Below are 11,918 nucleotides of genomic sequence, written 5' to 3'. Positions count from 1 at the left end.
ACTATTATTACTATTACTATTATTATTATTATTATTATTATTATTATTATTATTATTATTATTATTATTATTATTATTATTATTATATGGGAAGATCACACCACAAATTACAAAGAGAATTTTGAGAAAATCAGGCTGAGTGCCACTTTTTAAGAGAGTTATATTAAGACATAGTTATATTAGTTAAACCACTTTCATTATTATTATTATTATTATTATTATTATTATTATTATTATTATTATATGGGAAGATCACACCACAAATTACAAAGAGAATTTTGAGAAAATCAGGCTGAGTGCCACTTTTTAAGAGAGTTATATTAAGACATAGTTATATTAGTTAAACCACTTTCTATTATTAATTTCATGTGTACCCATTTCATGAGTTATAAAGTCCATGCCACCATTAAACTACTGTTTTACTTGCTGATCGATTAAACCACTACGTCACTCTTTTTAGAGAAAATTACGGAACTATACTTAGAGTGCATGAGTCTAAACTTTTATGTCTTATTCTTTATTAATATTATTTTAAGTAATATAGTTATTTGACTAAAAGTATATTAATCAAGAATAAGGAGTAAAAATTTAAACTCATATACACTCTAAGAAATATTTGTCTCCTTTCTTCCTTTTTCATACTAGGATTACTAGGTTAAATATTATATTAAACCACTGGTTTATTTTAGATTAAATATTATAAAATCAAATCAATCAATTGTAGAGTAAAATAATAATAATAATAATAATAATAATAATAATAATAATAATAATAATAATAATAATAATAAATTAAATTGCTGGTCTAATTTTGAGAAAACCACCGGTTTAAAAGAAGGAAATAAAGAAGTTTCTTTCACAAAACCCTGAATCAAAGTTATAAATCACTGTATAGTTTGAGTGAAATAGTGGTTTAAATTTCTAATAGTCATATCTAACTGTTAAAAAATTAATCTAACAATTAAAAATAATTGTCTTTACCGGTGAAGCAAAATAGTTTGATCCACCTTAAAGATTCCCAAATAGTGTGCAATTTCAATTTCCAAATTAGATTAAGTTATGTTCCGAACCTTTGCCACACGTCCATCACTACAAGCTACAAGGAGATGGACTACTACTTCCCTAGGTTTGGGATTGGGAAGTTATGGTTAAACCTTACTACTTAAAACAGATCTTTCACTATAACAATTTTGAGATTAGACGTATTTAACGATGCTCTAGGAGAAAATGAGGTTGCACAAAGATTTTTATGTTTCAAAAATCCGCATGTAGAAAAAGGTAGCAGGAAGAATTTTCTAGGATGTTTTAGTTCATGGATTAAGAACTATGATTCATGATTCTGATTTTTGAAATTTAAATTTTTTGTGAAAGAAAAACACTGTAGAGAACTAAGAACCATGATTCAGAACTAGAGACGAACTATTGAAACAAACATCTCACTCGTGTTTCACAAATTCATACGTGGATATTGATGAATTTTGATAAAGTCAGCAATGATTCACTTGCTCAAAATAATAAAGATGAAGGATACAAATGCATTAACCCTTTAAACAAACAAAGTTTATATATATATATATATATATCTAGACATGTGGTTTTTGATGAACAAATATTTCCCTATTCTCACAAAGTTTCAACTGGTGATAATATTCCACAGCTCGTAGTGACAACCTCTCAGGCCAAGAAGAGGGGTTTTCAAAGTTGAGCAATCATCATTCTCATCAAAACTTGGACGACAAAGACACACAAGTTGGCAAGTACTCATATATGTTCCCCTATATTGACAACTCCACAACAAACGATCCACTTAGTTAAAGTTTTTAGACAAAGTGACCTTAGTAGCTCACATCTTGAAGTCTCTTAAGATAATGACAACGACACTTCTCGTGAACTACAAGGTGACTCACTGATCTAACATGGCTATACTTATTGATCTTGCCATTCTTGCCCAAGAGCCAAAGTCTCTTAAAACTGCACTTAAATCACGTCATTGGTTAATTTGCCGCCATGCAAGAGGAACTCTCGGCCCTTTACTCCAACAATACTTGGCGTCTCGTTCCTCGACCTCCAGCAACAATATTGTTGGCTTTTAATGGGTCTACTGAATTAAATACAAGGAAGACGGCTTAATCGATCGCTACAAAGCATGACTTCTTGGCTGTTGCTCGGGGTTTCACTCAAGTTCCTGGATAGACTATGATGAAACTTTTAGCCTCGTTGTCAAACCTACAACGTCTGAATTCATCATTCTTTCCCTCACGATCGTCTCATGTTGGAGTACTATCAAACAACTTGACGTTAAAAATGTTTTCTTAGATCGTTTCCTTAAAGAAATTGTGTGCATAGAACAACCACCAGGTTTTGTCAATCCAACTTTTCCTGATCATATTTCCTTATTAAATAAATCTTTTTATGGTTTGAAACAAGCACTCCATGCTTGGTTTGAACGGTTATCTTATTATCTTTTGACACTTGGTCTTTTTTACAGCAAAGCAGATCCCTCTTAATTATTTATGTAAAAAAAAAATGATAATTGTTTGTTATTGCTTATCTATGTTGATGATGCTATTATAACAGGAAGTAATAATACTCTTATTCAACAAATTATTTATAAGATTGGATGTGAATTTGCTCTCAAAGATCTTGGCACATTACATTATTTTTTAGGCATTAAAGTCAATCCTTTCCCCGGTGGCCTATTTCTCTCCAAAACAAAATACACCAAAATCTTCTCTCTCGTACTCATAAGCTTTAATCCTCCCATGATCAATCGACTCCAGTTGCCACAAATCACCCAACCAACCAGATGACTAAGACTTAGTCAATGAAACTGAATTTCGAAACATTGTTAGCGCACTACAATATCTCACTTTTACTCACCTAGCTATCTCAATTTCGTTTTTTAAGTTATGTTATTGATTTTAAGTGCATAATTGATAGTTATTTTAATACAAACAGTCATAAAACGTAAAGTAGCAGAAAACTGGGTATAATGAGATCATTTTTCTTTATTAAGTGAGCAAATTTTGAAATTTATCTTTAATTTCAAAAGTATTGGTGGTTTAACGATGGAATGACATCACAAAATATGAGATTTGGACTGTTTGTAATACAAAAGACAATTTAAGGATAATTTATAGTGAGATACGAGAAATCAGCAGGCATTCACAATTAAGTTTAATAGTTGTTGCACCATGGTCGACCATTCAAGCCACTCGCTTTTGTCGTACGCGTCGAGAGCTCCAGAGCCAAGATAAATCCTTGACGTCGAGAACTAATAGTTGGTGAGATGTCTCTAAGTTGAGGAGCACTCTTAGAGCTATGGTGTTGAAGTCGAGAAGTGCTTAAGATCCACTTGAAGCCTCTGCGTTGTTGAAGTTGAGAAGTCCACAAAAGTCTTTTGAAGCATCTACGTCTATGAGTCAAGAATTAGATCAGACTGGGAGATCAAATTAAGATCACATCCCGCCAAATCAGGACCAGATAAGCCTCATTAAATATCTAAATTCAAATAAGAAGATCAAATATTGACCTGTAAAGATAATTCCTCTGATTTGCACATTCAAATATGGAAATACAACTATCAAATCCCGAGAATTAAAGATAAGTGAATTATCCTCAGGAAACTAGAGATAATGATCTCAGATTTGAGGAAGGCCTATAAAAAAGGTTGAATTCCTCATTTAGTTTTTTACGCACAACTTTACTACTCCAAGAGATTGTAATTCTCATAATATGAATGCATCCATAAGTGGACGTAGGCAAAAAATTTATGCCGAACCACTATAAATTTTTGCGTTCTTAATCTTTCTGCACTTTATTTCCTTGATTTATTCGTGAGAGACGACTGTGAGTGTTCCCGGAGAGGTTTAATTCTCAGTTAACCAGTTTTCACCGTCAACAATTGGCGCTAGAATGAGGACCTATACCCAGAAATCAAATCCAGCAACAGCAGTGAACATGCCTCTGAGAAGAACTCGCAGTATGACGACTAATCATAAAAGCCAGGAAGGCCAAAATCCTACAACTGAAGGGAGGAATCAGACGAATCCACTCAATGGCAACCAAGCACGGTTAGAAGACCAGCCCAATCACAGGGCAAATGCAACAGCCAACGGGGACTCTCAGGATCGCATTGATCTACTTCAGAAGCAGGTCAAGACCCTTACTACAATGGTAGAGAGAATGGCCACAGCCATCGCTAGACGTGATCAAAGGCCAAATTCAATGCCATCGCTGGAATACGTGCTGATGATCCCAACAGACGACGCTGTCGGGAATCAGATTAATGGTGACCAGCGTAGTGATGCTAAGGGAGTTGGTGATATCGGGGCTAATAATAACCCTCATCCAGCCAAGTTAAATAGGTCTGTGGGGAGCAGACAATGGGCACCCAGGAGAAGAGCCCAAGAGAGAGTTGCAGCCCTAATGATGAATAACAAGGAAATACCCCATCGCCCACAGGAGAATGGAAATCGTAGAAACGCTGTTCCGATTGAGTCTTCTTTCGTGCACGGTGGAAACCTAAGAGAGCAATTGAACGCTCAACGTGAGTGAGAGTCAGAACGGACCAGAGAGGAAGAGCTCGTGGCTGAGAATATGGCTTTGGCTGAAAAGATGGCCATGTTGGAAAAATAGATTGGTAACTGATTAAACAACTTAGAACAAGTTGTCGGAAAGGTGGCTGAGGCAGTAAAGGTCGACGCCAAGATGTATACATCACACAACCATCCTTTCACGAAGAACATCATTCGGGTCCCTTTACCCGATAAGTACAAGCCACCTTCGATCCCATTATACGACGGAAAGAATGATCCAAATGATCATTTAGAGGTATACACCGGACACATGGTCCTCCACGGATATCTTGAGGAGATCATGTACCGAGCATTCACAAACCATCTCTCTGATTCTGCCAAGAGTAGGTTCAGATCCTTGAAGCCCAACTCTATAACGAGTTGGGATGATTTGAAGAAGGCTTTCTTAACTCAGTTTATAGGAGTCAAGATGTATATCCTACCGAAGTAGAACCTTTCAAGGGTTTACCAAGGGCCAGACGAGTCTCTTAAGGATTGGATCGCGAGATTTGAAGAGTAGGTAGCTGCCACAGAAGGAATCACAGACGAGGTAGCACTAATGCAAGCCTTGGCAAGCATGAGGAAGGATATCCCATACAGTACATACCTCGACCGAAGGCCACCACAGACATATAGGGAGTTCCTGGCGAGGGCTTAAGCATTTATCAATAAAGAAGAAGCCGAGGCCAATGAACCCGAGTGCCGATCGAACAAAAGTCATGGAATAGAGAAGTGGTCTACCTTTGAGAAGCGAGAAGGCTAAAAGCGTCGCGACAATGGTAATGAGGATGAACCTGAAGCTTCGACTCTTAATCAGCCGGAAGCAAAGAAGCTGAGGCAAGAAAACACGGAAGGCCTCAACCATTCTAATGATATGACACTTACCATGAGTTGACTAATGGAGTGGAAGAGATTTACAATCAGGTTGGCAGAGGAAACATGCTACATCGACCGGGACCTATGAAGTCAGACCCGAACAAAAGAGATCAGAATAAATACTGCCGGTTCCATGGTGAAATCAGACACAATACCAATGACTGCAAGGACTTGAGAGATGAAATTAAGAGACTCATCTGCGATGGACGACTCCAAGAGTTCAGAGCTGATAGAAGAGATCAGGGACAAAGAAACGATAACTGACAAGATGAAGATCGTGGGCCCGTCGAGATCATCTGATGACCTTAGGAGGTGGAAAGGTTAAATACAAGGCAGTTAGATACCCATTATATAATGGGCTATCATACTGACGAGGCTTTTCAACGCCTTTACAACAGTGCCTCGATGGTTCATAAGCCAAAGATAGCCTTACAGTTATGAAAGTGGCATTCATAGAACGCCGAGAGAATTGAAGCATTATTGTCAAAATAAACTATTCCCTCCATTTTGCAATGTCATTTTTTATTTCAGAATTAATAAGATTCAAAAATTTGTTCATGCCACATCGGCTTCTCGATGTTTATCCTACAAATCCTCAAAGAGGTCGACCCCAAACATAACATGTTTACCTAAACACTAAGGTTTTAATTAGGCACGGGGGACAAAAAGGGGTCTACGGACCACGTTCAACAGTAAAAATAAGCTCAAAGAACTCACAATGCCGAGTCCTCCAAGGACGCCGAGTCCTCTATTGGAAGCACAACCAATAGAGCCTCTAAGGAGGAAAGGCAAAAAAAATAGCCGATAGAGCCTTTAAGGAGGAGAGGCTAAAGAACAACCAATAGGGAGGAGGCCAATGTGAAAAGGAAAAAGCATTTGATTGTTTAACAGATCAGGACGCTCTCCAATGTTCGACGCCTCAGAGCTTCGGTGCCTCCCTCACCCCCTTCAATCTTCCCTCGTCCAGATACTTGATCTCAGTCTCTTCTACTTCAGTTAGCCTCATCCACTTGCGCTTTGACCTTCTCTAATTCCTCAAGAAGGTCCCCTACTTCCCGCAAGGCCTTATTCCTCTCCCCTGCGTTGGTTTTAGAGGCGAGTTTTTCCGTGTCGAAGACAACCATCAGGTTTGTCCCGATTTGGTCCATCTCATTGCTCCGACCCTCGAACTTGACTATGTCAATGAGGATGAGGAGGGAGAGGACAAGATTCTACGAAAAGTGAATAGGAGGAACTACTTGGAGTTGAGAGTACTAAGGGAAAACAAGGAAGGTCGAAGCTTACAGAAGGAAATCCAAGAAGGTCGAGGCTTAGATGTATCTGGTGAGAGACTCTTACGTTGGCGATTGAGGATAGAAGAATGGGTGGAGTCGAGCATTCAGAACAATACGCAAATAGCAAAGGTAAGTTTCTTAGTTCGTATTCTTTTATTTCTAACCATTCTCATGTAGGTATCATCACGAGCTAGCGCGAAAGCATAAAAGAAAGGCAGTCTCTACGAGGTTGATGTAGGAAAACAAAAAGAGGGAATGAAGCGGAGAATTTACCAAAATGAAACTTGATCCAACAGTTGAAATTCAACTCTCGATTGCCATCTGTTGACATGATCGACATTACTGCTCCACAGCCTAAGAAATCAGCAGTAATGATGGTACTGTTTGGGAAAAGCAACTGCTAAGCTTACCAATGAAGATATTGCCTCGCAGATCTCTCGACTTGCCATAGCTTGAAACATCACGACATAATATTTCAAGCTAGGGGTCAATTGTTGCACCACGGTCGACCATTCAAGCCACCCACTTTTGTCGTACGCGTCAAGAGCTCCGGAAGCCAGGATAAATCCCTGACGTCGAGAACTAACAGTTGGCGAGATGTCTCTAGGTTGAGGAGCACTCTTAGACCTAAGGTGTTGACGTCGAGAAGTGCTTAAGATCCTTTTAAAGCCTCTGCGTCATTGAAGTTGAGAAGTCCACAAAAGCCCTTTGAAGCCTCTGCGTCGAGGAGTCAATAATTAGATTAAACCAGAGATCAAATTAAGATCACATCCCGCCAAATCAGGACCGGATAAGCCTTATTAAATATCCAAATTCAAATAAGAAGATCAGATATTAACCTGTAGAGATAATTCATTTGATTTGCACATTCAAATATGGAAATACAATTGTCAAATCCTGAGAATTAAGGATAAGGGAATTATCCTCGGGAAACTATATATAATGATCTCAGATTTGAGGAAGGCCTATATAAAAGGCTGAATTCTTCATTTAGTTTTTTACGCACAACTTTACTACTCCAAGAGATTGTAATTATGATAATACGAGTGCATCCACAAGTGGGCGTAGGCAAAGAATTTGTGCCGAACCACTACAAATTTTTGCGTTCTTAATCTTTATGCACTTTTTTCCCTTGATTTATTCATGAGAGACAACTGTGAGTATTCCTAGAGAGATTTAATTCCGAGTTAACCAGTTTTCACCGTCAACAATAGTCAGTACTGATAATACATCAGGTCCCATTTATTTTATATGTTCAAATCACAATTTAATTCTTTTAGTTATAATGTCTTCTCTCCCAAAAAAAAAAAAAATTGAATTTTCGTCCAAAATTTCTCTTCGAACATACTAACTAAATTGGTCCTTAACTAGTCATTATCAAAAACACTTTCAATCTTTGAGTCTCTGAATTATCATAAAACGCCATCTCTCTGCTAACTTCTTTCTCACTTTTGAAACACAATGAAGCCTCATCATTCAACATGATGGCTTTTTACACACACCCTGGGCCTAGTGAGGAGAGTTTTTTAAAAGTTACTTTTAGCTAGCTTCTTAGCTCTAAAAGTTGCTTTTGAAAGTGTGGATAATTTGTCAGAAATGCTCAAAAGAGCTTCTAATCAAAATCACAAAATGAGACTTCTAAAAAAACAGTTTTGAAAAAGCCTTTAAAACTTGCACAAGAATTTCATTAAAGCATTATAAATTTAATTTCAAAACTTTTATTTCTCTTCTTATTAGAAAATTTAAAAATGGTTTTGACCCATTAAGTTCTTTTATTCCAAACACTTGCTGAAATTCACAGTTTTTATTTCTCTTCTTCTATTAACTAAAAATAAAAGCAAAAACTCTGTACACAGGCTCCCACTCCTTTATTAATGCTAACAAACAAAAAAAAAAGTAATTTGACTGTTAAATAATTCTAAATGCTAAAAATACCCTTCCCAACATAAAAATTGATCACTTGTGCATTTAAAGAACAAATTAGGTTGTGTGTCCTTTGCATTCTCAAAACTATAACTTCCACTCTAAAGGCCAAGATGACGTTATCAGGAGATAAAATTAATGCAACAATTGAATTGACAATAGAGATTGTTCGAGTATTGACATAAAATATTTTATATGTAGGGAGTGCTGTGTTTTGGTTCCAAGTCAATCTTTGACCTCTAAAACACTTATAAAACACAAACATAATTAAAACATAAAAATACTCAAGAATCAAATAAAGAAACATGGACATATTTTTTTCATTCACTTGCTGAGTTTTGGTTCCAAGTTATTCTTTGACTCACAAAAACATAATTAAAACGCAAAAGTACTCAAGAATAAAAAAAAAAAAAATGGACATCTTGATCGAAAAAGATATGAAATTCGGCACTTATCATTATTCAAGGACGTTATATAATTATTAATGATATAAAGCTTTTTTTGTTAATGAACGAATGCATTGCACTGACATATTTCATGATTTTTGTATGTTGCTCTATTTTTTTTTTCTAATCTGATACGTTGCATTTAAGCAGGTCAATTTCCTTAATGAAGCTATGTCATTGAAAGGGTGGAGGGCATATATAATTAGCAGAGAAATTGGCATGACAAGATCATTTTCCATTATTAAGTGGTAAAAATTTAAAAGTTAATACTTTCTCCGGTAGGTCTTTTTATTGGTAGTGCCTTTGACCATTGAATTTAGTTAAAATCACATTATATTAAAAAAAATATGTATAACAGATAATTTTTGATACAAATTTAATAGTAGAAAAATAAAAGACTACCGGTTATTCATTTTTTCCGGTCCTACTAGAGAAACTCTCTTAAAAGTACTTGCCTTTATTTTCAAGAGTGTTAGAGGTTTATAGGCAGATGAAATTACAAAATAGGAGCTTAAGGGACTATTAGTAATACAAAATGCAATTTAAGGACTATTTCAGGAAGATAAGAGAAATTAGCGACCATTCACAAAATTAACTCTAAAGAAGCAGTCGGTTTTCAATGTAGTTATTGAAAATCTTTTCATTCTTCTAGAGTCTCTCACTTATCCTAAAACCAACCTCTCTTTGCCATCTTCTTTCCTTCTTCTCAGATAAGAGCTTCGTCGTTTAACAAGAGGGTTTTTTACACCAACACTTGTTTTGATTACCTAAATTATAGAGACGCCAAATTGACTAATTTTTAATCATTTTAAGTCTCACCCTCTTGAATCTTAAAAAAAAAAAAAAAAGTGTAGCTTGATCATTCATTATTTACTAAATCGTTAAACAATAACCCTTCCGGCATAAAAAATGATCACTTGGTAATATTTTTAGCGTCATAAAATTAAAAGTCGTAGATTTTGATAGGGTAGATCGTAAACATTTAAGATTATTATAAATAGACACTTATATAAAATGAGAACAATTGAAAATTATATTAGACCGTAATTGACTTATAAGAATATGGCAACAATATATTTATAGGAAATGTCTTTAGTCCGGTAGGTATAAAATGGCTGACTGATCCGCTCAAGTTATCGTGGCCGTTGGATTGAATTTTAATGGTGTAGATGAAAGTTTGTTTCTCAAAAACCTCTCCCTTTCTCAAACCCACGACCGAGCACTCCCAAACCGTGGATTTTCTCTCGACCTCCCTCGACTTTCCTCGAGCTCCATTGACCTCCTCCGCAGCCACATCGGCGCCGATGAGTTCCGACAGGCGTACGAGGCTGCGTCCCGACAACTCCCACAAGCAAACCCACTTCTATCTCCTCCTCCACCCTAACATTTCCTCTCTCCTCAAACACCACCACTTCCTCCTCTTTCTCCGCCGCCGCTTCCTCGACCGCCTCCACAGGTAGGTATCTTGTTGTAATTTATAATAATAATTCTTATTCTTATTGTTGAGAAAGAAGTAAGATTCTTTTTACACGAATTTTTTTTTTTTGGGATTTTGATTTGATTTTTATGGGGCTAAGGTTTGCTTATTTTTCTTGATTTCCTCATCTGTGGTTCGTGATTTTAAGGGCATTTGTGCAAAAGATTTCTGAGTTTTGTCTTGTGAAGTCGTTGCAAGCACTGTTTTGATCTGATTTCTTCTTTTGGGTAGTGAAAATTTGTGATTTTGCAAATTTTTGATAGGGAGGGGATACGACATCTGAACGGATCTACGGCTCAAGGACTGCAAAGATGGAGACTCCTCTGCTTCGCATTTGATTGAGATTGATGAAGACGATGGCCGCGAAATCGTTTTGCCCGGTGGAATTACAATCTCGAATGTTTCTAAATCCATCAAATGCGATAAAGGCGAGCGAATGCGGTTTAGGTCCGATGTTCTCTCTTTCCAACAGGTATTTCTTCTTCAAGTTTTGTTGTCGTTTATTCTTAATGATGATTTCTTAATCTCTCACCATAACTCATAAGAGATCACTTTCTCCTGCAAATTGGCATGCTTTCTCATGCATATGAACTATGAAGTTGGGAATATGTTACTTGTCGTTTTATTTTCTCCTTTGCCACTCGTATGCATTCTTATGCATGAGAAGTCTTGGCAAAAGTAATATTTGCCCACTAATCTATGTTTGACACTATTTAAAAGCGTACCAAAAAGAGGAAAAATCATGAAGAGATGAAGGAATACACGCCAATTGTAGTAAACTTGGATCGGTGAGATCCACCTGTCATTCAATATTTACCTGCCATGTTCACGTATAATTGTGATCAAATGGAGATGGATGTTTCTTTCTGGGCACTTTAATAACCATTGGTATTAAGAGATTTCATCGAATGTATTATAGCTTTCTGTATTTCAGTAACTAACAGCATTCTCTCTCACTCCCAGATGTCAGAGCAGTTCAACCGGGAAATTTCTTTGACTAGAAAAATTCCTTCGGGCCTCTTCAATGCAATGTTTGATTTCTCAGTTTGTTGGCAGAAAGATGCAGCCAACAATAAGACCCTTGCTTTTGATGGGGTGTTCATCACGCTATACACTGTTGCATTGGAAAAGTCTTAGATGGTACTACGTGAGGAAAAGACAGAGAAAGGAGGACAGTTACTTCCAAACAAACAATTGCAGAAACCAGACTTTCATTGATGATTTCCAACTGAAAAGAAACATGGGCAAGTTTTATGGTCCTGAGATATAGGAGCATCCACGATTCTCTAGGTTATTTGCCAAGGAAAAACAAGACACCCACGATTCTCAATGCATTATTTAAAGA

General features: G+C 36.6%; 1 long non-coding RNA gene across 2 annotated transcripts; it reads left to right on the top strand.

Annotated features, from left to right (window-relative positions):
- The first annotated feature begins 10,278 nt into the window (after positions 1-10,278).
- LOC21411571 lies at positions 10,279-11,896 on the top strand. Of its 2 annotated transcripts, none has more exons than XR_002902390.1 (3): positions 10,279-10,552; positions 10,837-11,045; positions 11,537-11,896. It is a non-coding gene; the product is annotated as an uncharacterized LOC21411571 (long non-coding RNA). The 2 variants fall into 2 exon arrangements; XR_002902389.1 differs by having other exon boundaries at positions 10,805-11,045.
- Positions 11,897-11,918: the final 22 nt, after the last annotated feature.

Source organism: Morus notabilis, unplaced genomic scaffold (assembly GCF_000414095.1).
Source record: "Morus notabilis unplaced genomic scaffold, ASM41409v2 Scaffold292, whole genome shotgun sequence".
NCBI lineage: Eukaryota > Viridiplantae > Streptophyta > Magnoliopsida > Rosales > Moraceae > Morus > Morus notabilis.
This window is presented reverse-complemented; position numbering and strand designations above follow the sequence as displayed.